The sequence below is a fragment of the Adiantum capillus-veneris genome, chromosome 28, assembly GCF_014529385.1.
Source record: "Adiantum capillus-veneris isolate H3 chromosome 28, ASM1452938v2, whole genome shotgun sequence".
Classification (NCBI taxonomy): Eukaryota; Viridiplantae; Streptophyta; class Polypodiopsida; order Polypodiales; family Pteridaceae; genus Adiantum; species Adiantum capillus-veneris.
Genome location: NC_140958.1, coordinates 53,280,235 through 53,307,865, shown reverse-complemented (window position 1 = coordinate 53,307,865; position 27,631 = coordinate 53,280,235). Strand labels below are relative to the sequence as shown.

General features: G+C 41.5%; 1 pseudogene; it reads left to right on the top strand.

Moving 5' to 3' along the window:
• The first annotated feature begins 1,108 nt into the window (after nt 1-1,108).
• Nucleotides 1,109-27,631, top strand: part of LOC147420463 (uncharacterized) — a 74,522-nt pseudogene continuing 47,999 nt past the window's right edge.

Below are 27,631 nucleotides of genomic sequence, written 5' to 3'. Positions count from 1 at the left end.
ATGCCGTGGGGTGTGTCCAGCTTCTAACACCAACTAGTAAGAAATTCTTTTTTTAGGCAATAAAATCGATAGATGGGTGTGGTGATTTAAAGAAGGCCCTTTTTTTGGATGTTGTTGAAGGTTGAAATTACCTTTTGCAAGGCCGGCTACTTGTCTTTAGAGATATTTTGATGAAGAAGGCGCGCTTCCATGGATGGTGATAAAGATGCTCATGTGCAATTTCCATTGCCAACTAAGATGGGATATTCTTCTTTCAAGAATTAAGATCGATAGATGGGTGTGATGATTTAAGAAGCACTGTTTTGGATGTTGTTTGATGCTTGAACTTACCTTTTGCTCGTAGGCTGTTTACTTGTCTTTATAGATATTTTATTGGTTTTTAATGGATGACAATTTGAGACACTTTAAATAATACAATTGGAAATACATTCATTAAAGTCTAGCATGAGGGCTTGTTTGTAGAGGCTCTTGATTGCAAGGTTGGCCATCCCTATAGATTGCAAGGTTTGGGGAAGAGAGAGAGAGAGAGAGAGAGAGAGAGAGAGAGAGAGAGAGAGAGAGTTAGGACTTTGCATGCATTGTACATGTGTATCAAAGTACAGGAGATACTTGAGAGTATCTCATAAGGATGCAATGTATGTAACCTTATATACTTGATTACTTTGGCTCGCAAGGCATATAGGCTCCATCATTCAATTCTTAGAAAAGGGACAAAGACCTCAACATCAAATGACAAAGCTCACGCATCAGATAACAAAACTGAAAAGCAATCCATGAGAGAATTTTTGGAAGATATCTTTGGCTCAAATTGTGAGATGGATGATATTGTGGAGATAGAGGATACTTTCAAGGTTGGCATGGAGTGTTTGAATGCCCATCCTATAGGAGAGATTGAAGGTGTAAGGAAATCAACTGATGGGTCACAAATTCGTGTCTCTACAACTACAGAATGATTGCACCAACAAAGGCTAAAAAGGTAACTATAATGATGTTTTGTCAAGAATGGGAAAATATGCATCCCTTTGTTTCCTAGGTCATTCATAAGGAGAAGGAGTTTATGAAATGTACTAAGGGACCTTGGGGCAAAGGAAATGGTTGTTAAACAATCATGAAAGGTGCCATAAGAAAACATCATAAGTCCAAGTAGCATGTTTGGGTTGCAACAAAGCACTATAGCAAAGGTGGAAAATGGATGAAGACTTCTGTCACGAGAAAGTCTTTAGCGAAAATATGCACAAGGTCAACAAAGTCATGAAACTTGCATATTTCAATGCAAAAGAGGACTTAGCTATTTGTAAGTATGAGGGGTTGTGTAGTTTTGTCATAAAATCTAATATCTAGCTTTATCCAAATGATTTTCATGTTAAACTGGTCATTTAATATGGGAAGGTAAAAGGAAAACAATAGTTAGAACATAGATATGTGTTGTTAGACCTAGCTAGGCATGGGGCCAAAATGAGAGATGGTTACATCTTGACAAGGACTCAAAAGGAGATGGTCTACTAAAGAACAATGTGTAAGAAATGGAGCTTAAAAGACCTTAGGGTTAGCGTCATTAAAGACCTCCAATGTCATAATAACTAATATCTAATTCTCCTAAATGATTTTTTCATGTTAAATTGATCATTTAATATGGGGAAGTACTAGAAGAGAAAAAGCTAGATTATTGGTAAGGCTAGCAAACTGGTCACAGCAGGGACCCAAAGGACGAAAAATAGGGATTTAAAGGGGGACCATGTGCAAAAGAGAAATATGCAAGCAATGGGCTTCAAAGACCTAAGGTTTAACCCTTTAAGACTTCCAAAATGCTAAGGTTTCAAATTTCAAAGGGTAAGTCCAAATAGCCAAGCTTAAGGAAATTGAATGCTTTGTAATTGTACACAAAGTTTTCCTAGATCCCTACATGGGAGGGGGCGAGCCCTAAAGGTAGGGGAAGAGAGAGAAAGAGGCGAGATAACACACACGCACTCAAAGGCTCCCCTTTACACAAAGGGCATAGTGGACACATGTCAGGTTCCTAGCTCAGTTGCCCCCAAAGTGTATTAAAATCCTATTGGATGACCATAGAGGTGGACCAATGAGAATTAGGCTAGAGTAAATTTAGTCTAATTAATTTAAAAACATTTTATTAAAAGAACCAATTGAAATTAAGTTCCTTGGATGATTATTGGATAGCCTACCAAGGGGTCCAATAGGAATTAAGCAACCCAATGGCTTGCTTAATTCCTATTTTCCAAAAGGGAAAAAGGTCAAATTGGGATTTTAATGAATTAATTTATTTACCTAAGCTCTCTCTAAAATGGAAAGAGGGACACTTGTCAGAAGGCTCTTCATTTGACCACTTAATTCCTATTGGCTAAGCTTGGAAAGGTCCAATGGGAAGACAGCAAGAGGAATTAGCAAGAGGGGTGGACCAAGATGAGAGAGGGGGTTGATTTGTAAAGGCATTAGTCCACACACACTCACACTAGCTCATGTGTGAAGTCAAGAAAGTCTATCTCCTTCTCAAGCTTTAATGGAAAGCTCATCATTTACTCCAAGCTTGTGAGAAGGGAGGCCTACACCAACAACTCTTGGATTTGTGATGCAAATCCAACCAAGAGCCAAGCCTCAATGCATGCTCATCTCCTCAACCATGCTAATTACTAAGCTATGCTAAGCTTTTATGAGTGATTATGTGAGGAGATATACTTCTTTCTCGTAAGACTACTCCTTCCTCTCAATCTACTCTCATACCTCGCTAGCTCTCACCATCTTTGAAGGTGTGTGAGGTCTTGGGTCTGAGAACGTGAGGGAATTGATGTTGTGTTTTATAAGTATGTGCATGGTGCTTGAAGCTTCCATCTTCATTGCACCAGCAAGTTATTGAAGGAACACAAAGTATTGTATTGTAAAATGTCTCCTTTGATGGGGGAAACCTATAATACATAGCCTTTTGGAGGGGGGGACCGGCTCCATGTAAATCCGGTCCTCAACTGTTGTCAATAGCTTAATTTCTCTCTCTTTTGAAGTATTGTTCATGCCTATCTAACTAGGTGTTATGCTTTTTGTTGCTCTCTCCATCCAAGCACGCTTGCTACGCTCATTAGGAGTCTATTCTAATGAAATGCTCACTATGTTTATGCTATTTTCCGCTACACACAAGTTACTAGGAGATTAAAATGTTACATTGGTATCAGAGCACAAGATTTCTCTTTTCTTGCTCAAGCAGGGAGGTCCTCAAACTAGCTGGTATTATTAATTGCAATTGAGTAAGTAGAATAAGGATTTCTCAGCCTTGCAGTGTGTCTGCTTCGTGCAGATAACGGGGCATCACCTTCGAGAGCTATGGTCTTAATACTGGAGTTTTACGGGGCTTCGGCTTAACCACTATTGAGCTATTAGAAGCTTGACAGGAGCCAGTACTATTTTGGTGTTGAAAGACCCTCTCTTCTATTCCTAGCACTTAATGATATTTGAGCCACGAGTACAGGAGCTTGAGTGCTATTCTAAAGGGGTAAAGAGGAGTAGCAACTAGGGCTTTAAGTGCCAAAGTACACCTAAAACGTTTACACCTAAAAATTGTTAGAATGGCTGACAATAGTAAAGAGAGTGAAATTAATGTTGATAGCTTTGGTTTTTCTAATGAGCAGGCTACTATAACAATGCCCCTATGCTTGTTAGCTACCTTGTTTCTAGGCTTCAACAATCCATGGGCAATCCATCCCTCCAAAGTGAAGTGCAATTGCAGCTTCATGCTCATGGGATTCTCCAAACTCCCCACCAAGAAGAGAGAATACCTAGAAGTCTCCTTGTGAGACTTCCAAAAGAGGCCTCTCTCTGGCTCGGGAAGAAGAAGAGGATCCGTACGAAGGGCTCAAAAACCTACTACTTGATGACGCATCTCCTTGCCAAAGGAGAACTCAAGAGCCCCCACCAAAATAACGAGAAAGAAGTGAGTCTCCTGCCACCTCAGCGGAGATGGCTCCACAAAGACGGCGGGCAAAACGCTCTCCATCACCTCCTAAACGGAGATGACCGTTGCACACTTCTCTTCACCATAATTCAAAGAGGGATGATAGAAAACAAGAGAAGAAAAAGGCAAGAAAGAGGTCACCCTCTTCTCCATCTTCTTCATCCTATTCCTCTTATGAAGAAAGTGATGGTGCAGATAAGGAGGAACAAGGCAAGAAAGAGATCACCCTCTTTTCCATTTTCCTCAAATTCTTCATCTTTTGAAGAAAGCGATGGTGCAACTTTTGAACCACCAAAAAGAAGAGGCCATAGGAAATCCTATGCCGCGTGGAAGAGGTCGTCCAAGCTCAATAAGCTCAAAGAGGGAGGAAAGAACATCTCTTTCCGTACCTATGATGGCACCTTTGGTGCTACGAACAAAGTCTTGGCCTTCATCCAACAATTTGATGAGGCGTTTGGAGATGAAGGCTTCACGTAGTCCTCTAAGCTATGCATTTTCAAAAGTCCGCCAGGCAATGGTGGTCTAGCCTATGGGCTAACGGTGAAGCTCCACGAACATGGAAAGCTTTAAGAGCTTCCATCATGAAGCATTTTTTGGCTACCGATGCCAAAGACAAAGTACTCACCGAATGGCGAAGCTTGAAGCTCTCTCCTTACGAATCGGTTGACAAATATGTAGACAAGTTTTGGGACTTACATCTCAAAGCCACTGTTTTCTAAAATATGGATTTGGGAGAGCAAAAACAACGATTTTTTGCGGGTCTAACTGAAGATATGGCGGAGTATGTCAACTCCCAAAGGCCACGCACTATATCTGCGGTCATACACCATACCATGGTGGCTTCACGAATCAATTTCCAAACAGGGGCTAAGATAAATCTTTAGTCCACCGAGAACAAGGACCGTAGCAATGAGCCTAAGGGGAAGGAAAATGTCCAAAAGTCTCCTAAAGGCAACGCCAACAACAACAAAGCTAAGGAGAAGGGAGTTTATAAAGGAAAAAATAAACTCTCTCCTGAAGAGCTTGAGCGTTATCGTAAAGATAACCGTTGTTTCAAGTGTGGGGAGCAAGGGCATGCTTATCATACTTGCCCCCACAAGAATACACAAAACAAGCTTCCTAGAGCTAACTTGGTCAAAATCCAAGATGAGGAAGCTCACCACAAAGGATCTCCTCTATGCCATGCTTGGGGAAAGAGTTGGCCACCGAGCTAGGCATCCAAGCCTATGAGATGGGAGATGTCCTACCCGTCGATGGTGCTTTCAAGGGGCAAGAAGCTTCAGTCACTCCCTTAATTGGGAAATTAAGGCTCTATGTCCAAAGCTATGTGGACAAAGAGGACTTATTTATCTCTCCTCTCAAGCACGAGGATGTAATCCTAGGGGCACCATGGTTTGATTGCAAGGCTGCCAATGTTAAATTCCCTAAAAGGAAAATATATTTTAGGTTCAAGGGAAAAGATATGTACATGGATGCTAAGGAGTTGGGTAACACCATACCCATTGTACATACGCAACTTTCAATAAGTCAATAAAGAGCTCTATTTCCGTGTACTTGATTTTTGTTAAAGATTCTCAAAGTGAACCTAATGCTTTAGCAAAAGAAAATATAAACAATCACAAGGAATTAGAGTTATTCAATTTTCTCGAGTGATTTCAAGATGTTTTTATTGACGACATCCCTTGTGAACTACCTCCTAAATGAGGCAATGATGATGATGCAATTGAATGTCTTCTAAAAAGTTCACCGCCTAATAAACCTCCTTCTAGAGTTTCCTCAACAAGAGGAGATTATGCGACAAGTGCATGAGTTAGTTGAGAAGGGCATGGTTAGGCCTAGCTCATCTCCATTTTGTTCACCCATGTTATTAGTGCAAAAGAAAGACGGCACATATCGTATGTGTGTCGACTATAGAGCACTAAATAGAATCACTATCAAAAATAGGTTTCCTCTTCCAAGAGTAGAAGACCTATTTGATAATCTACAAGGATCAACCTACTTCAGTAGGATTGACCTAAAAAGTGGCTACCATCAAATAAGGATAGTTGATCAAGTCATTGTAAAGACCGCATTTTGCACTACGTTTGGTTTTTACAAATACATTGTCATGCCTTTTGGTTTGACCAATGCACTAGTCACATTTAACCGCATGGAGAAGCTATTCAGGCCTCACCAAACCTTTATTGGAGTGTTCTTTGATGATATAATCATCTACTCTAATTCACTAGACAAACACAAGAAACATCTCCAAGTAATATTTCAAGTCTAACGAGAGAATAAACTTTATATTAATCAAAACAAAAGTGAGTTTTCTTACAAGAGATTCAGTATTTAGGTCACATTATCTCTCAAGATGGCATCCAAATGGATCCATCGAAGCTAAAGGTAATAAAAGGATGGCCTAATCCAAGGAATCTACATGAACTAAGAAGCTTTATAGGTATGTATATAGACACGTTATAGAAAAGTTCTCACAAATCGCACGACCATTACATGACCTAACAAAGAAAAAAGTTAGGTATACATGGTTTGCCAAGGAGAACAATGCTTTCGAAAAGCTCAAAGAAAAGCTTATCTCTCAACCTGTGCTTACACTTCCGGATCTCTCAAAGCCATTTGAGGTCCAATGTGACGTTTGTGGTGATTGTCTTGGAAATGTTTTTCTCCAAGAAGGGCATGCCATAGCCTATGAAAGTCGAAGGCTCGACCCTGTTGAGCAAGCTCTAGGCATATATGAAAGGGAACTCCTCGTAGTTCTACATGCCTTAGACTTATGGAAGCACTATTTACTGGGGACTCCTTTCATTCTGCAGACGGATCACCAAAGACTTAAGTACTTCATGATGCAAACCAAGCTCTCCGACAAACAAATGAGGTGGGAAAATTTCCTTTCGCAATTTCATTTTCATATTGCTCACATTGCTGACAAGCATAATCAAGTAGCCGATGCACTCTCAAGACGGCCGAGAGTGAATGCGGTTTCCTTAGCAACTCACGATGATCTATCTTCTATGATAGATGAGTACTCTATTGATCCCAATTTTAGAGATGTGATTTCACCCCTTGCACTAGGGAAGAAAGAGGAACCATCTACTTTACAAGATGTTTATCTTCTCTATGGCAATATACTATGCATACTAAGTCACTACGTGAGAAAGTAATGTATGAATCTCATGCTCCTCCTTATGCGGGGCATAGAGGGATTCAGTCTACCCTACAAGGGACTGAAACATATTTCTATTGTCTTGCCATGAAAGAAAACATACAAGAGTATGTTTCTAAATGTATGGTATGCCAAAAGAAAAAGTTTCATAGAGGGAAGCAACCTGGATTGCTTCAACCTTTGCCCATCCCTAATTCACCATGGGAGAGCACATCCATGGATTTTATCTTTGGATTGCCCAAGTCTATCCATGGGAATAGGGGAATATGGACGATAGTAGACAGGTTCAGCAAACAAGCTCATTTAATACCTGTCAAAAATACTAGCAAATCCCATCAAATGGCAACCCTCTTCATATCACAAATCTTCAGTTACCATGGCTTGTCGATGTCCATAGTGTCGGATAGAGATCCTAGAATGACCAATCATTTTTGGAAGGGTCTCTTTGAGAATTTAGGGACAAGGATAAACTTCTCTTCGGGCTATCACCCGTAAACGGATGGCCAAAGTGAAATAGCTAACCTAATAATTCTTGATCTACTAAAATCCTACGTACCGGAAGTAGATCAAAGGTCCCAATGGGAGAAATACTTACCCTTAGTAGTGGAGTATGCGTACAATAATATTGTACATACCTCCACGAGAAAAGCACCCTTCGAGGTAATGGAGGGAAGATTAAAATGTTTGGTTGTTACTTAACGTACACGGAAAGATCTTCGCTGCAGATGAGTATAGCTAAGACCTACAAGAATATTGGGAAAAGATTAAGGATGCTATCTCTATCTCATAGTAAATGCAACAGGTTGCTGCTTATAAGCACAGAAGAGCCCAAGCTTTTAAAGAAAATAATTGGATCTTACTTAAATTTCCCAAGGCTCAATTAAGGCACACGACGTGCAAGAATCCTACGGGACACCAAAAGTACTATGCTAAGTTAGCAAAAAGGTACTATGGTCCCTTCCAGATTTTTGGACCAATCAAAGAGATGGCCTATCAACTCAAGTTGCCCAATCATTGGCTCATATACAATGCTTTTCATGTGAGCCCACTAAAGCCTTACAAAGGAGAGCCACCTCAAGAACCAACTACGGAAGACCCACCAGAGATCAAGGACCAAGAAGAGATGCTGCAACCCGAGTCCATTCTGCGACATGAAGACGAGGTATTAAGAGGCGGTAATATTATCCGATGAGTATCTTATTAAGTTTAAGAACTATCCTTTTGAAGATGCTAGATGGATGCAAGGCATACACTTAAAGGATAACCTAAACCTTGTCAATGCTTACAATGCTTCCCTAGAGTAAGCAAATGTGCAAATGTTTAAAGGAACATAGTTTTTGTCCTATAAGAATCTCTTTTTCTTATTTGTGCACGAATTTTATGCTTAGGATCAAGTTTGCGGAGAAGATGTCTCCCAAACACCAAGTAGAGTTTTTCACTGACTAATGTGCAGACATGCTTGCAGCAGCTTTGGCTCTCAAGCACCAAATGGACTACTCATCCATTCTGGAACGGTGTCGTAGGGTAAAATAGGGATCCTCTACCCGCAGCCAACTACCCGCAGCCAATCGTCATCCCCAACCTAGCGACATCCTCTCGCAACCTCAGCTGAACCCCGTCAACCCCGTCAACCTCAACCACAAGCACATGTGTTACTGTGAAGGCCAATTCCCACGCCATGATGTAAGAGGCGACTTGCTTGATCAAATTTGTTTTCAGGCCAGATTCCCACGCATTGGTGTATGAGGCAAGGCGAGTTAGCTTGATTATACTTGGTTTTTAAGCTAATAGCTCCATACTAACCCCCGACTTCACAAATAACTCTTATCCTAACTTGATTAAGCATGAATTCACCAACTCCAACACCTTCCGGCACCACAATCATCAATGATCCCGCTTCCCCGATCGAGGAGCCACACGTTAACAACCTCTTCGTGGAAAATAATCTCTCAATGGTTCACCTCACACTTGACCCCTACAAGAACAACACCGACAAGCTCGACTACCTCTCAGAGGAGTCCTTCGACTTCTCCCCCAACCCTCACCAAGCCACTCTTAGAGTTGAAGACTCACCCAATCGCTTTGAGGCCAATCTAGACAATGAACCCACCTCACCCAACCATAATCCTCCTAAGAAAACCAAACCCAACCTTCGCATCACCCTCTCCACCATCCAACGCCAATCCTCCTCACCTAACGGGTCGAGTCCTTCCTCTCACCCACCTCCACCAACTACAAAAATCACCCCCTCCTCTTCACCCAAGGCCCCCACTTCCGCTTCGCAAATATCACGTCCCCTTTCCCCCACAAAACCCAAGGAATTCGAAGACATCATCAACCTATCATTAGTTGAATTCAAGAAGTTACATAATAAGCTAACCAAAGCCTCCTTGTACACCACTCACTTGGTAGAACTTCATAAAAACAATGCCAATCCCAATAGCCTCAATATGAAACCACCACGCTTACATTTGGAAGATACCCAAGCCCAAGCTCTCCTTAATGCCAAGTTCACCGCCCTTACAATCCAATATCAAATGGATTGTACTCTAGCCCTTACCAGCGCAAAAGCTTCTAGTGCAAAACCTACAATCTAAAGTTGAAGGATATCACCTCGAAGCAGAAAGCCGCCTCACCGATCTTGTGAAAAATCTTTCGTGTATCACCTTGCCCCGATTAACCTCTTGCGATTGGCACCAACACCTAAGGGTTTGGAAGGAATCCTCTCTTCAACAATTTCTCTCCCTAATGCAATCCTTTATCGTTAACTCTCACTTGGCCTCATCAAAGGAAGAAGAAGCTTACAAATCTAGGAAACGCTCTATTGCTACCATGAAGGAGGGAATCCTACACCTCCCAAAGGAGCAAACTATCAAGGAGCTTGTGGAACTTGAAGTCCATAAGCATTTAAAATCTCTCCCATTTTCCAAACCCCCTACTATTGCAACCCATACTATTGCAACCTCCACCAATCCCCGCTACTCCAAAACTTCAAGTCACCATCCTCCCTCCAAAGCCCCTTTTTGCCCCCCTAGATCCTACCACCATACCCACAAACCATCCAAGGATCTCTCCCATCCCCCCCATCTTACACACTCCTTCTTATCCCCTACCAAACCTCTTAACCAATCTTCCAAAAACCCAAAATCCCCCTCTCCACCATGTTCCCCACCATCTAAAAGACCTTTAAAGCACCCCATGCCCAAAGAACCTAATTTAGCTCCTAAATATCCTCTCAATCACATTCATAACCTCTTCTCACCCAAAATCCCTCCTCCTTCCATCGCCAAACCTTTTCCCTACAACAAATTTACCAAACCTTCAAATTACAACAAGCCCACCAACCTAAACCTAAACCTCAATCGTGATAGCAACCGTTTTGGCGTTCGCAACCGAGATGGCTACAATGATGGCAACCATAATGACAACCTGGGGGACAACTGTGATGACAATCATAATGGCAAGGATTTGGGAAAACGGAGAGGGAGGAGGGATTAGGGCCTTCACATCCATTGTCTTGGATTCACTTGCTTTTTAGTAAGCCCCCCCTCCTCCCAAACCTTTGGATTGGTTTACCCCTCTCTACCTCACCATCTTCCACACAAATCCCCCCCACCCCTATCCATGAGCATATGAAGAGAAGGAAAAGAAGCAGGCGAAAGTTTTGGCTTCCCCTCACTAATCCGCATGCTTACCAACTCCTGCTCTTTGGTAAGCTTCCCTCGCACTCGCTTGTTACTAACCATACCTCTAGTTTTGTGCATAACCTAACCACTCGTCCCCTCTCTTTCAACGAAAGTAAATGCTTAGACTTAGGGCTCAAATACATTCCCCCACCCTCCAACCCCCCACCCAAGCTCATCCTCCAAGCCCACGAAGCCTTGTCTAGAAGCCTTCAACTCAAAGTGTTCTTTCAAATTCACCTTCCAACCCACCTTCCCTTTTCAAATCCCCTAACCCCTCTTGGATGCCCCCCTCCCTGAACCCTCAGTTAAAAAACATCACACTTCAAAACCACCTAAATCTAATTTCTACACTTTCAGGCTATAACGCTTCACGCTCTAAATTTCCAAATTTTTTCAAACAAGCACTCAAAACCCTTTCTAAGGACTCCTCCATAATCATTAAACCGGCCGATAAAAACCTAGGCCTCACCATCCTCTCTAGAGAGTGGTATGACCAGGAGGCCCTTAGGCAACTTAATGACCAATCCACTTATCATCCCATTACCATACCACCACACAACTACATCGCCTCCTTACTCTACTCCATCACCATTAAATACACTCTCCTTACTCTAGAAGAATCAACCTTTATTCTTACACCGATTTCCAAACCCTTCAAACCTTACCCTATCCAATTCCTTCCTAAGATTCATAAACCTTCCCTTGTAGCCCACCCTATTTGCTCCTATCGAGGATACATGTTAGAAAATGCCTCCAAATGGCTACACTACCAACTTTACCCTATCCTCCTTACACAAAAACAACACCTAAAAGACTCACTATCCCTCATCGTAGATCTCCAAGATAAACCCTTCCCTCCACACAGTCTCCTTTTCACATTTGACGTGACCTCTCTCTACCCTAGCATCCCCATATCCCAAGGACTTCTAGCCCTTAGAAGTTCTATCGCTAACCACTTTGATAATCCAAAAACAGAGTTCATCATCTCACTTGACACCCTAATCCTCTCACACCATTATCTTTGCTTCAAAGATAAAGTGTGGAAACAAATAAAAGGCACGGCTATGGGGTCAAACTTTGCAGTGGTTTATGCTTGCCTATTTCTCTGTCACTTAGAAAACCACTCCCCTCTTATCCACAACCCCAACCTGGCGTATTATAAAAGATTCATAGATGATGCGTTTGGAATCTGGACAGGCACACTTTGCACACTCTCCAAAACACTAGACTCCTATGCCGCCCCTCTGCAAAGGCATATAGTGATCACCCATGTCATCTCCACCTTCGAAGCCACTATCCTGGATGTCCATTTTCATAAAGGACATCGATTTAGCCAATGTGGCATTCCAGACTCTAACTGCCACCAAAAGCCACTAAACTCTTACCAATACATACCTTGGATCTCTTGGCACCCTCTCCACCAAAAGTTGGATTTTATAAAAGCGGAACTCAGACGATATATCATTAGGGAGAACACCTCAAAGGGCTTCTCAAGCCTAAGAAACCTCTTCTTCCAAAGGCTCCTTTGCAGGGGATATCCTAGAGGGTTTTTAATAAAAGTCTTTCGCTCAATCTATTACCAGGAGAGACCTTCTCTTTTAAGCAAAATTCCAAAAACCAAAAAAGTTCTCCTCGTTATCTTTAAACTTCCTTTCTCACCAGAAACTCGGAAACTTAATCCTACCCGAACCATTGGAAAACCTCTCCAGCTAGCATGCAGCCTTTCCCCCTCCCTTGCACATCTCGACAAACCCACCCTTTGTTGGACTAATGGCCCTAATTTAAGCTCTATCCTAACTAGAGCCTTAAAACCGCATTGAAGGGAATCTCTTTCCCTTTATATTTTACCCTACCCTAACACGCATTTTTGTGTTTTGCAGGAATACGCCCAAAATTTCACATACTTGGGCCACCCCTACTTGGCCTTTTCCTCTTCTCCTTTTTCCCTTAGTCTTTTTTTAGCCTCCCTCGACAAGGAACCTCGACATACCTCGGGTCATTGTACTCCTTTCTTTGTGTTAATCTCATGATGTTAAAAAAACCCCCATACCACCAACTACCCTCTACCCTTTACCATTAAAAGTTTTTTGCTATAACCTGTTGATGTAAGATAACCCCTAACCCTCTCTGAATGTTGAAATACTTACCACCTACCTACATTGCACTATAAGTTTTTTTTGCCCTAACATTTGTTATGGTAATATTGTCCTACCTCTCTCTCTCTCTCTCTCTCTCTCTCTCTCTCTCTCTCTCTCTCTCTCTCTCTCTCTCCATCCATCCCCATCTGCCTATATTACACACGCTAACCCACACCCTCGCAGTCTCCCCTCACTCTCCTTTGCTCTAGTTGCAATACACTTGAACCCTTGAAAAACCACACTGCCTTTAACTTAACGGTCTCCCCCTCTTTCACTTGCTCACTTGCAATACAATCATACCAGGCTACCTTCAAGATTAACGGTAATAAATTTTGCCCACCCCACCGCAGCCTCCCCTCACTCCCCTTCGCTCTAGTTGCAATACACTTGAACCCTTGAAAAACCACACTGCCTTTAACTTAACGGTCTCCCCCTCTCTCACTTGCTCACTTGCAATACAATCAAACAAGGCTACCTTCAACATCAACGGTAATAAATTTTACCCTCAAAAAAATAAATATTTCCCACAAAATATTTTTTCTCAATCCACCCTCCCCAGTTTCCCCTTCTTTTGTTGGGAGGAGGCCTCTCCCTTAATACTAGCCTCTGCCCTCACCCCCTTCTCCTTAACCTCTCTACAAATCTTCAAAATTACAAACCACTTTTGACACTATTTCCCAAACAAACTCCCCCCCCCCCCCCCCCCCCCCCCCCCCCTTTGACATTCCCCAACCCACCTCCTATATAAACTCCCCCTCCCTCTTTTGAACTCCTTTTAAAACCTACTACCACCTCCTACCACTGATGAGCTCCTCACGGAGCAAAACGCGTTTGGTCAACCTCTCTCTCAACCCTTAACCTAACTAACCCCAGCCTTAAACCCTTTTTCCCTTATGCTTAAATTCAAGTGCTACGCACGCTTGGCATAATTTTACAATTGTAGCAAAAAGGTACTATGGTCCCTTCCAGATTCTTGGACCAATCAAAGAGATGGCCTATCAACTCAAGTTGCCCAATCATTGGCTCATATACAATGCTTTTCATGTGAGCCCACTAAAGCCTTACAAAGGAGAGCCACCTCAAGAACCAACTACGGAAGACCCACCAGAGATCGAGGACCAAGAAGAGGTGTTGCAACCCGAGTCCATTCTGCAACATGAAGACGAGGTATTAAGAGACGGTAAGATTATCCGATGAGTATCTTATTAAGTTTAAGAACTATCCTTTTGAAGATGCTAGATGGATGCAAGGCATACAATTAAAGGATAACCTAAACCTTGTCAATGCTTACAATGCTTCCCTAGAGTAAGCAAATGTACAAATGTTTAAAGGAACATAGTTTTTGTCCTATAAGACTCTCTTTTTCTTATTTGTGCATGAATGTTATTCTTAGGATCAAGTTTGCGGAGATGATGTCTCCCAAACACCAAGTAGAGTTTGTCACTGACTAATGTGCAGACATGCTTGCAGCAGCTTCGGCTCTCAAGCACCAAATGGACTAGTCATCCATTCTGGAACGGTGTCGTAGGGTAAAATAGGGATCCTCTACCTGCTAGTAAAAGGACTAATGACTATGCTTTATCATCTCTACTTCATAGTCGAGGACGACTATGATTTCAAGAGAGAGGTAATGTCATAATAACTAATATATATTCTCCTAAATGATTTTCTCATGTTAAACTGATCATTTAATATGGAGAAGTACCAGGGGAGAAAAGGTTAGATTATTGGTAAGGCTAGCAGACTGGTCATAGTAGGGATCCAAAGGGGGACCATCTGCAAAAGAGAAATATGAAAGCAATGGGCTTCAAAGACCTAAGGTTCAACCCATTAATACTTCCAAAATGCTAAGGTTCCAAATTTCAAAGGGTAAGTCCAAATGGTCAAGCTTAAGGAAATTGGATGCTTTGTAATTGTACACAAAGTTTTCCTAGATCCCTACATGGGAGGGGGCGAGCCCTAAAGGTAGGGGAAGAGACAGAAAGAAGTGATATAACACACACACACACACACACACACACACACACACACACACACACACACACACACACACACACACACACACACACACTCAAAGGCTCCCCTTTACACAAAGGGCATAGTGGACACATGTCAGGTTCCTAGCTCAGTTGCCCCCAAAGTGTATTTCAATCCTATTGGATGACCATACAGGTGGACCAATGAGAATTAGGCTAGAGTAAATTTAGTATAATTAATTTAAAAACACTTTATAAAAAGAGCCAATGGAAATTAAGTCTCCTGGATGATTATTGGATAGTCTGCCAAGGGGTCCAATAGGAATTAAGCAGCCCAATGGCTTGCTTAATTCCTATTGGCCATAAGGGAAAAAGGTCCATTGGGGATTTAAATGAATTAAGTTATTATCAAGATCTCTCTAAAATAAAAACAGGGACACTTGTCAGAAGGCTCTTCATTTGGAAGCCAGCAAGAGGGGGCTGATTTGTAAAGGAATTAGTCCACACACACTCATACTAGCTCATGCGTGAAGTCAAGAAAGTCTATCTCCTTCCTAAACTTTTATGGAAAGCTCATCATCTACTCCAAGCTTGTGAGAAGGGAGGCCTACACCAACAACTCTTGGCTTTGTGATGCAAATCCAACCAAGAGCCAAGCCTCAATGCATGCCCATTTCCTCTACCATGCTAATTACTAAGCTATGCTAAGCTTTTATGAGTGATTATGTGAGGAGATATGCTTCCCCTATGCATTGTATATACGCCCATCACTCTTATAGGGCTAACTTATCTTTCCAATGCACACACAGTAATACACTCTCTTTTGTGTGCCTTGAGCTTCCTTCGTGTTCTCCAAGTTGTGTGTGTTTTCTTGCAAACCTAACTCCAACAATTGGTATCAGAGCAAGTTTCATCCTCCCTGGCTTAGTCGCCAATAGGCCCAGCACATGCCTGCTCACTTTCTTCAATTTTTGTGAGCTTTAGCGAGCATTCACAGGTTGGAAAATATTCTGTGAAAGGTCAAAGAGATTGATGTGCGTAGATTTTAGATTCGGGCTCATTTCGGCCTCCATTTCCACTACAAGTAGTACTGCATAGGCTATTTTGTCAATTTGTGCAGAATTTTTGTCAGTGTCATTTTGTGCATAACAAGTCCCTTACAATCTTCTATGGTTTATGCTATATAGCACATGTTGTTCCCGCTTTGTTTCTCCTTTTTTTGGGAAATTTTCACATCATGTGCATGCATTCACCATGGCCAACAACAACATAGATGTGTTCAAGATGTTTGCTACTGCTGAGGAAAGATTTGATGGGGACAATTACCCTATGTGAGCTTACATGTTCTTGTGTCAAAGGGTGTCTGGAATATTGTGCAAGGAATTGATGTACATCTTGGTTCTGAGGATGTAGGCGATGTTGAGAATGTTGCAGGTCTTGCTGCAAGGATTGCTGATATTAGAGTTGTTTTGCCTACGGTAGAACAAGCTCATTGAGATGTAGAAGATGCACATGTTCATGCATTGATTGTGTTGTCTGTGAAGCACACTATTACTCCTCACATTGGTTCAGTGAAATCTGCAAAATAGGCTTGGGATATTCTAGCTGTTCTTTATGCAAGTTGCAATGAGGTAAAAATTGCATTGTTGTGTAGAGTTGGAGTCGAAGATTATGCATAAGGAAGATGATATGGAAACTTTCCTTGTTGTCGAGGATATCAATGAGCAACTTATTTCTGTAGGTGAAGGCATTTCAAACAGTTCCCTTGTGCAGATTGTTCCTGATGCCTTGCTAGATTCTTACCAAATTTTTGCTAGTACTTGGAGACTTATGACCAAGGAAATCCTAAAGTTGCCAAGTTTGATGCATTATGCACACTGTTGTTGCAAGAGTTGCTTTCCCCAAAAAAAAGGACTGGACAACGTGCAGTTGAGCAGGCCTTTATTGTTGCTCAAAGGAAAGGTGGTAACAGTAATCCAGCCAGTTCTCATGTTTCTTCTACGAGTGGAAAATCGCATGTTCCTAGTGCTTCTACTGGCAGCAATTCATCTGGAAATTATGGTGATAAGGGCAAAAATAAGATGCGTATCCATTATTGCAAAGCTAATGATCACTTGATCAAGCAATGTCCTAAGTTAAAGGCCAAAGAGGCTAAGAAGAAAGAGGCTGGTTCCACTACTAATGTTGGTTACACAACAAATGTAGATATTGTTGAGTCTTCTGTGAAAGGAGACTGTGATACTGATGTTGATGCAGAATGGGCTTTTAGTGCAGAATGCACTTATAATCCTGTTGTCCATGTCGTTGTTGCAGATTCACGTGTGTTGTATTTTGACAGTGGTTCTACAAATCACATTACCTCACATCGTGATTTTTTCACCTCTCTTGAGTCTATCCCTCATGGGAATTTAGTTACTTGTGCCAACAATGCCTCTTATCCGATTCAAGTAGTTCGAAAGATTGTGCTAAGTGCTGCAAATGGTAGTTCTTTCATAGTTTTTGATGCACTTTATGTACCTAGATCAAGAAGAATCTTTTGTCTGTATCTGAACTTGCTAGACTTGGACTTGTAGTCAAACTTGTGGATGACAGATGTATAGTACATGATCTCAATTTTGGTGATGAAATTATTGCATCTAGCATTTTATGTCATGGGCTGTATAAGCTCAATTTGTATGACAAGTGTGGGTAGAATATTGCAAATGCACTTGTGGAATCAAAGGCTATTTCAGATGCAAAACTTTGGCAAGCACATTTTGAACATCTGATTTTTGTCAGTTTGCTGCGTTTGCAGAAATCTGGTATGGTTGCTTCGCACCTGTCAAACATGTTTGTGAAAAGGCTGTATTTTGGGTAGGATACAGTGTTCGAAGTTTTCAAAGGATGGTTCAATTAGGGCCACATGAAGGTTACAGCTTGTGCATAGTGATGTTTGTGGGCCCATGCAAACTCCGTCCTTGGGCAATTACCTTTACTTTGTGACTTTTGTTGATGATTACTCCAAGCATCCATGGATGCATCCGCTTAAAGCGAAGTTTAAATTTTTTATGTGCTTCAAACAATTTCTGGCTATGGCTGAAAATGTCTCAACATGTACTATGGGCACCCTCCGTTCCAATCAAGGGGGGAGTATATGTCTCATGAATTTAATGGATTTTTGGCTAGTTGTGGGATAAAATACCAATGTACAGTGCCTTATACGCCTCAACAAAATGGTGTTGCTGAGAGAAAAAAACATGTCACTTACGAAAATGGCATGATGTATGGTCAAAAGTCAAGCTTTGCCGCATTCGTTTGGCTTGAGGCCATCATGTGTGCCACTTATGTACTTAACAGGTGTCCTACAAAATCTTTGCAGTCTATTACTCCATATGAACCATGGCATGATAGAAAGCCTTCTATTGAGCACATGAGTGTTTTTGGATGTTTCACATATGCTTCGGTGCCACAAACACGGTGCAGAAAATTGGATAATAAGGCTATTATGTATTTTTGTTGGTTATAGTGTTGAAAGCAAGGTTACAGGTTGTATCTTCCACAAAAAAATTGTATCTTGGTCTCACAGGATGTTGTGTTTGTGGAAGATTGTAATGGAAATGGCCTATGAACTTTGAGGATAGCAGAATTAAGAGAATGAGAGTGAGCATTTTTGTGAGATTACTTTGAGAACATAATACTTTTGCAAGAGAGAGTATTAGAGAACATGACAATAGATGACGAACGCATTTACTTGGAGCCGGTCCCCCTCCAAAAGGCTGTGCGGCCTCTATCGCAAGTGTCAATGCAAGGGACTTGCCGATACACTATGTGCGAGCCACAAATGGCTTCAAGCACACAACTAGACTAACCTAGCAAGCTCAAGAGAGCAAGGGTGTCTCACTCACCACCCTACGCTCGACTTCATGGAGGATTCCTTGCCGCGAAGAAGAAGGAGCTACCGTCATGCCGCGCTCAACCACCTCGCCGCCGCCGTGCCGTCATCGCAATGCTCGATCGCACTCTCTTTCTCTCTCTCTCTCTCTCTCTCTCTCTCTCTCTCTCTCTCTCTCTCTCTCTCTCTCTCTCTCTCTCTCTCTCTCTCTCTCTCGCATACACACATACACAAGGAGATGAAGAAGAAGAAGATGGAGATGGAGCAAGAGCACTCTTCAATTGCACAAATGAAAGAATGAGTGTTTTTTAGGTTTAGGTGACTTTTATATGAGCTCACCCCATTCACACTTGGGCGCCCATACTTAGCCAACTAACCCTTGATTGTTCCTATTAGAGTGCACCTCTCATCAGCGATCACTCTTACCCTTTTCCCATTGGACCGACAAGCCCGGCCCATGACTCAAAACAATGTAATGTCCGTGGATGTGCCGATGCCTTTTGCCAAGGTCAGCACCAAGCGATAGGTGGCATTGGGCAATCCCCAAGCCTCATATTTTCCTGGTGTTGACTTCACTGCTGCCTGTCATGTCTTCGTCACCAAGGTCAACACCAAGCGATAAGTGGCATTAAGCACTCCCCAAGCCTCCTATTCGCCTAGTATTGACTCTACTGCCTCTTGTAATTCCTTTAACCCCAAGGTCAACACCAAGCGATAGGTGGCGTTGGGCATTCCCCAAGCCTCCTATTCGCCCCATGCTGACTCAACTATCTGACTTGTTGGTTAACATGCCCCCCTTCCTGATGTAGATTCCATCCTCGGAAGCTATTGAGTTGAAGCTTGTTCATCCAGGTGGAAGAGAATTTGAGATGAATGTCCTTAGCCTTCTTTAGTCCCTCACTGCAAAATCAAACAAAAGTGGCACAGTAAGTGCATCCTTATAATCAATTAAAAAGCAGATGCAGTTGTAGGCCGACAAATTGATTGGTAACGGAATTTTAAATAATTTATCAACAATAAACATTAAATTGTAATATAATTAATGCATAAATAGTTGTGAAGGTCAAAAACTAAACAAGTATGGGGTCACTAATTTAATGGTCGAAAGGCACTAGAGATCAACTATTAATACCATGGGCAAGCTTCTCAATTTTCTCCAGTCAATTAAGTTGTTTAATCGCGAGAGCCAAGTATTTCATGTCCGAGGGCTGACTAGAGGCTATACCTAGAAGACCTTGTAGTTAAGCTACGATAAAAGGAATTGCTCATGAAATCTTCGTCTAATTATTTCCTTTTCTTTGACCCCCCAAAGTATTTTCACAGTGATTTAATATTGATGTGTGTGCTTATTTTGTATGCCTTGGGTTTTTTGCTTTTCAAAGAAAAGCGTCCACACTGAAAACCTCTAGGGCTCTAGTACCATAGGCGATACATGTGAGTGAATTACCAAATCAAGCTTAGATTTCTCTTCCTGCTTAAGATTTTACATTGTGGCACTTTGATTTTTTTGTTTGTTTGTTTTCAGCATTTTAATTTTGTAACTTTGGGGGGTCATATAACATTGTTACCCTCCCCAGGCTTATCACATTAGTAAACTCCCTTTATAATACTTAAATTACAGGTCTATAGGGACTAAGCCCTAGAAAGCCCTATTACATTTCACATAAGGCTGCCTAAATCGGATTAAGAACCTAAGTAACCATTGATTATTAGGAATGCATTCCCCATGCTATTAAAAGAATATCTCTAACGCCTAGGTTGGTTAAACTAGTTCAGTTGCACTGCTTGATTTTTAAACCTAGACAAGTGATTATGACAAAAAATTGTATTGAATTTGATGTTTGATACTAAGCAAATGTGCTGAATATTATGCTACCAATCACAATTAAAGCAAACAAACATGGATGCAAAAGAGATAAGGGGCAATGCTAAATGGACAAGAAACACCTGTTTGTGTTGATGATCGCGCTTGATTTGCAGTGTGAACGAGAAAAAGATTTCATGAAGGTCCAAATCCTAACATCATCAACTGTTCCTATACACACTATGAAACACAAACAATACCTCTAGAGGCACATCAGTGGGAAGAGGTACATACCCTTATTGAACACAATTAAACAACATAAGGAACTCTAACCTAATTATTTGCACTCCCCCTAGAGAGTCAAGGGAATAGGATATTGTAGAGATTGGGGAGAAACCCTAAGGTTAAACCCCTATCCTCGTCGTCGAGAAAAACAAAGTCACCATATATGAGACCATATGTGTCATCCGTGTAATCATGTAAATTTTCTTCATCATTAGGGGCACCAATGTTTACTAAGAAGGTCACTAGACATCTATAGTCATCTTGGTCAAAAGGGTAGGCTTGTGCAATGGGAGAAACACTCTCTACTAAGTATGGATCAGTCGTGGTCAAGAGACGTATCAGCCATTCTAACTCTTCGAAATTCCTCTCACATGCTAGCGTACCTACCAAATCCCATTCACAGGCAAGCATCGGAAAGACCATGTGAAACACTTGTGAAAAGTAACGAGGGTACCTCTCACCCAAGGCAGGAGTGGATGACTTTAACGTACTAACCATATCTGTACACACAGATAGATGATGGCTAGAGTGAAAATATTACAAGGATCGTGTTCTTGTGCATAATGTGTTTTCATGATTTTTTGTTATGTATAGAACTTTCTCTTTCACTTTTTTTGTCTTGTTTCTGTGAGTATAAGGCTTTATATATACATTCCCTAGGATTGGAGATTGGGAGGTCACGGAGGAAGGTTGAGAGGGAAGCAAGTGAATGATGGTGAGAGGCGGAAGTGAAAAAATAGACCCGGTGGCCTCTACACCAAGACTATGCACAATGGCCTCATCATGGGGGATGCACAATAGGGGCACCACCTATCAAGATATGCGGCTAGGACACATACATATACACAATGAAGCATGCCATGGAAAACAATTTCAAGATCCACACCCAAATGTGGAATGGGGTGGTCGGAGAATAAGGTGAGAGGAGTGTTGAATGAGTGAGAATGGGCTTGCTACTCGTGCATGTTAGTAAGGAAGATAATGAGGTAGGGGAAACTTGCGAGTATGCTCACTTATCATACAAGAGGTGGCGAATCCGCACACCCCAAGATGGAAGTAGCAAGATGATAGGAATATGAGAGGGAGAGAGAGAGAGTGTGTGTGTGTGTGTGTGTGTGTATGGTGGCGAATCCGCACACCTTTACATAAGCAGAAAAAAAAAAGCAAGGAACAAGCATATACCATACTCACAATGAGATGTATCCAAAGCGACACAAAGTATGGCACCAAGATGGAGTGTGTTGATTGCTTACAAAAGATGAATACAATAGGTAGCATATGGCAGAAAAATGAGAAGGGTACAAGATCGTAGGAGGCATAATGGAGAGATGGGAGTTGATGGCGAGGAATATCATGAGTGTGTCCACCCTTCTTCTTCTTGAAATTATGCCTTCAACCTTTAATTACAAGTGGTGTGGAGGTGTGGTGCTCATCTTTTGTGCATGGTGATGGTGATGATGATGGTGTTGTGATTATGTGATTAGGGTTCATGCTACAAGCATGTAGCGCAAGATTGTGTATGGATAGGGGTGTGTGTGTGTGTGTGTGTGTGTGTGTGTGTGTGTGTGTGTGTGTGTCCCCTCATGGCCTCCTTATATAGGGAAGGAGGGAAGGTTTTAGCAATATTTCTAATTGAGGTGAGTGTCCCACTCTAGTGACTAGGAAAATGGGGTGCATGTGACTGTGGCTCCCATCTTGTCTCCTCATTATTTAAAATACCAGAGTCAATAGAGAGAGAAGAAGAGAGAATGTGGGTAGGATGTAGAGGATAGGAGATATTTACAATAGTCTAGCTTTGGCTAGACATAAGCTTATTAGGGAGAGAAGAGAGAGGTAAGAAAATTATAAGAGAGGTTGTCGAAGGTGGATAATTGTTGATGAGGATGGATCCTCCAAAAATGGTGATAGAATCACTCTAAACTTGCCAAGACCTCATTAAAAGAGCCTTGTCTCTTGTAATCATGCTTGAAGGCTTGTAGAACCATAGCCATTCTACAGGGAAGAAAACTAGGGATGGCCTGTGTCACCATTACATGAGAAAACTGGGGTCCACTACAAAAATCATAAATCCGCGTTCATAACTCCAAAAATTCTAAAAAAATTTGAGCTAAAAGCTGAGATCACGAGCTACATCTTTCATGTTGAACGCTCCTTCAGATTCGGGGTTCTTCTTTACTTAAAAAATTCAGCCAAATAATGTATTATTTGTGGCTGCAAAAGTCTTTTGGTGGTCCCCTTTGAGTGGACTTCTCTCTTGCCTTCAAGTGTAAGCTCCTTCATGTGTATGAAAACATGACCTAGAGTTTTGAAAAGATTGGCAATCATCTAGATGGAGGTATTATTGAAATTTGAAAGTGGCGTTGAGGTTTGAAAATGAAAACTAGTGAAAAAAATATTTGGTAGGGTGGAATAATATACATACATGAAAAAATATATTTGGTAGGGTGGAATAATATACATACATGAAAAATATATTAGAAAATACTAAAATATATAATATAATTTAGAATATATATATTTAATATTTAAGGTCAAAAGAGAGATCAACAAAGAAAGCTTACTTATTTATGCTACATCGTGATTGATTAGCATAAGTCTTATTTATTTAATAAAGGCTAAAACGTTTGTGAAAAAGGAAGAAAAAATCAAAAGTAACTTATATAATAGGAAATATTTTGGTAAAAGGGAAAAAATATATGGGGGGTTCCCATGCATGGAAAAGCTTGCCTCATTAGCCCTCTCCCTAAGGCTAGAGGTATTCATGCCTCTAACTTTGTACTTGAGCATGTTGAAATAGAGTAGGATTTCTTCTTGGTGGCTGGTAGATCCTTGTAGGGAATAATGGATCCCTTGGAAGCATGAGGCTCCCCAAAGTTCTTTTCGGTGTCCACCTGGGTCCCACATTAAGCATAAATCCATTGTATGCAATAACGTCCTCTTCAGAAGATCACACTTATAATGATTCTTGAGTCCACAAGCTGCACAAGAATTAACTCTTGCATAAGTGATAGAAGGTATGGAAAGAACTTGATCAGTCCTTGAAAGTATTCCAAAGCGGGACCATACATGGCTTCCTCGTTCAGACACATAGCCAAAAGGGAGTAAGAAACCATCATCCTCATATCTTGCTTGTTGTCCTTCTTCATGCCAAATTGATAGAGACTTGTTGCCCACATGGATAGATTGCATGGTTGATGCCTGTTGCACAAGAGAGCCCACCATGTACAAAAGATAAACTGCAAACCACATTTTGAAAAATGACTCCATGTTACCACTAGTATGCAAAACCATTCTTCCTTGATTGGTGTGTCCTAGATTGATTCCACTGGTTGTTGATGTCAATCCTTCCACTCTTGTCACAACCCAACTTAAAGAGCTTCCCAAATTAATGTTACACACAATGTTCACAATTAGAAAGGAAAACCTAAAGTTCCAGTAGACCTCAATTGCATTTCTCTACATGAGTCTTTCTCTAGAAAGGACTTGCCAAGTGGTCGTCGTCAATATAACTTTTGGTCGTCTTCCACCAATCTCGTGCCATAGGGGTAGTTGAAGTGTCTTCACCACTTTCACCTGTGGTTGCAAATTTGAAGGGTCCACCTTGTTGTGGTTGAATGTGAGGCCCATTACCTCAATGGAGCTATCACTTCCTTCACTCCCTGTTGACTCCTCCTCTAAAGTGGTTGAAGAGTCACCACTAGAAAACTCATCCATAGAGGTTTCTAGATCCATGTCGCATTGCTGACCTATCTTCATATCGTAAAGTATTGGCCTCCCTTTTGCATCCTTCATAAAAATCAAATATTGAGGGGTCTAAAAAATATGTACATGTCAAATATAAATAATATAAGTGGAAAAACTATAAAGAGGTCAAAAGAAATCTCTCTCATTATGAGGCTATCATAAAAAGATAAATATTTTTGGTGTTCTAATTTTTTAGAAAAAAAATAAATTAGATGTAGGAAGGAAAAAATCACAATAGTGAAAAAAATATACACATAAATAAACTAGTTTTTTTTGGATTTTTGTTGGGGTGGAGTTACACCAAATATAAGAGAAGCTTACATGAAATTATTTCTATATGGAATAAAGAGTATGAAAAATGGTAAGAAAATTTGTGGTAATGGTGAGGCAATGTACAGAGCATAAATAACACACACCTAGGTGGAAATATTTAAATAAATACCAAAATAATTATGAAAAAATCTTTTATTTAGGCTCTATATACAAAGAAATATTTACATACGCATGGGCCATAATATACTTATATATTTTTTATTTTTTTTATTTTTTTGGCTCAACTAGCCCAATGACTAGCTAATTGAGGGTTTTTTATTTCAGTAAGGAGATATGGGAAAAGTCCTCTAACTCACACGCACCTATATACAATGAAAGGGTGAGGGTAACCACAGTGTTTGAGTGATTTGGGAGGGTGAGATAACTCACTATGGCAATTACAAAGAGCCGAAAAACGGCTATCACTAGATTCCCCTTTAGTCTTCATCTTTTCTTCCTTTTGGGAAGATTCACCATGCCTAGCGCGTTTTACCCCTATGGCATCTACTCCTTTAACCTTGGTCTTATCCTCCTCCACTTTCTCCTTTCCTTTACCTTCAAGACTGATGACGCTTACTGTTTGATTGCCAACTGGTGGTGGGGGTAAGGGTGGAATGAGAGGTTGTGGTGGTGGTGGTGGTTGTGGTTGAATGGGTGGTTGTAGGATTTACACGGGTGGTGCTTGTTGTGGTGCCCTCGGTGGTGGTGGTCTTGCTCTCGGTGGTGAAACCTGGTTTTGCCTGGCTCCTCTGTTGAAATTCTGCCTCCTTGGGTGTGGACTGTAGTACATGCCATGACCATCCTCCCCACAATTGTAGCAGTGGTATTCTTGGTTTTGCCTTCGTTGTCCTCTCCCTTGCTCTTGGTTGCGATTGTGTGCATGCCCTTGTTGTATCAAATGGACTGAGAGATTCTCAAGTTGATTGGTGATTCGATTGAGCAGGTCTTGCTGATCTTCAATTGGTTCTTGTGGTTGAATCCTCTGGGCGGCTGTTGTAGGTGGTGCTAGAGGTGGTCGGGTCCTAACGGCTTCATCTTCATCGATATTCCTGGCTTGTAGGCGCAACTTCTTGTCTTTAAGGCGGGCCACTTCAACTGCTAGCTCATACGTAGCAGGAAACCTTCCCTTCACCTTCTCTTTAAGAGTTGGCCATAACCCAGCCACAAACCGATCTTTTTTTAGGAAATCAGGTGCCCCCTCATCCTCTCTTAGCGATGCAACCCATCGCCCCCATAAATCTACAAACTTTGACTCATATGATGCGTATTCCAGCATACTGCCCTGCTTCAACTCTGTCAACAATTGCCATAGCTTCTCTGATGTTGTGCCCTCTCCAAAACGCTTGACAAAGGCTGCTCTTAATAAGTCCCACCGTTCCTTGGTTTCTTGTGCCAAGGCATTGTACCATGATCTTGCCTCCACCTTCATTAGAAGTGGGAAGATGCGCAAGCGTGAAGCATCATCATCTCTCGCAGAGATGACAAATGCTATTTCCAAGTTGTTTAGAAAGTCTGCAGCATCCTCACCCACCTTACCAGTAAATGTTGGAAATGCTACACTTGCCATTGTGAGAGTGAGAAAATTAACTCGACTTAGATTTTTTTTTTTTCTTTTTTATAGAGATCCAATACATGGGTCCTCGGTGGATGGAAAACATACTATACAAGGATGAAAATAACTACATCAAAAGACACTTCATGATTAATCATAGGGAGGATAAAGGGTAGAGAAGAGGTGTTTATCTCTTGTAGTCGTTCTCTACCAAACATGGTTGTAATGATCTACTGATAAAACATCTTGCGGTCCAAGATTACTTTGATTGATTGAATTCGTTGTGGTGCATAAGTTTGGTTCCTTACAAAAGGTTGATGTGCTGGGTCCATCACATGATAATTCGGAAAGGCTCTCTCTTTTGTGGTGGAAGGTTATAGTCGGAGGTGTAGAGCTCTTGGTAGTCGAGGTCAAATTTATAGTACCACAGGACAAGGTTGTCTTCGTCTTCTAGCTCTAGGACTGCCCCTCTAGCAAGCTCTTGGAAAAGCTTGAACTCTCTCTCTTTGAGCAACTTCACTTTCCTGCAAGATAGAGTGTCATCTAGTGTATACACAGGTGTGATGAGGTAGGTGGTGAGTCTTACCACTTGTATTAATCCAAGTTGGATGGATACATAGCAAGCTGTAAAGTCGTCATCATAGCCTTGATTCACAAGCAACACCCCTTGAAGGTGGAGGGTCTTGTCTTTCCGCCAAGCAAAACCAGTGTCAAAGACCTTGTCGATGACAAGCTCCGCCACGTCACTCGGTAGACGACGTAGAATCCATGCTGTTGTTTCTAGTTCCAGGCTCATGAGATGAGAGTGAGGTATAGAAAGACTTTGGATGATTTACCCTTTTGTTTTGGAGACGGGGTGATTGTCGGCGCTGGAAAACCCTTGAATCTTTTGGTGCAAGGGAGAGGGAGGGACCACGTGTTCGTAGTAGCTTCCTCAAGTTGTGAAGGCTTGTTGTGGGCGTAGGTGGAATAGGTGGCAAAGATGTGGACGTAGATGTAGAGAAGCCTGGTGCTACTTGAAAGCCTACTGATGTGAGAAAGCCTGTGCTGATGTCGAGGGAGAAAATGATGGCCTTCTCTTCACTTTGGGTTGCACTCATGTCGAAGGTGCGGTTTTTGGCTACAATGTGAGCATGATGCAACTT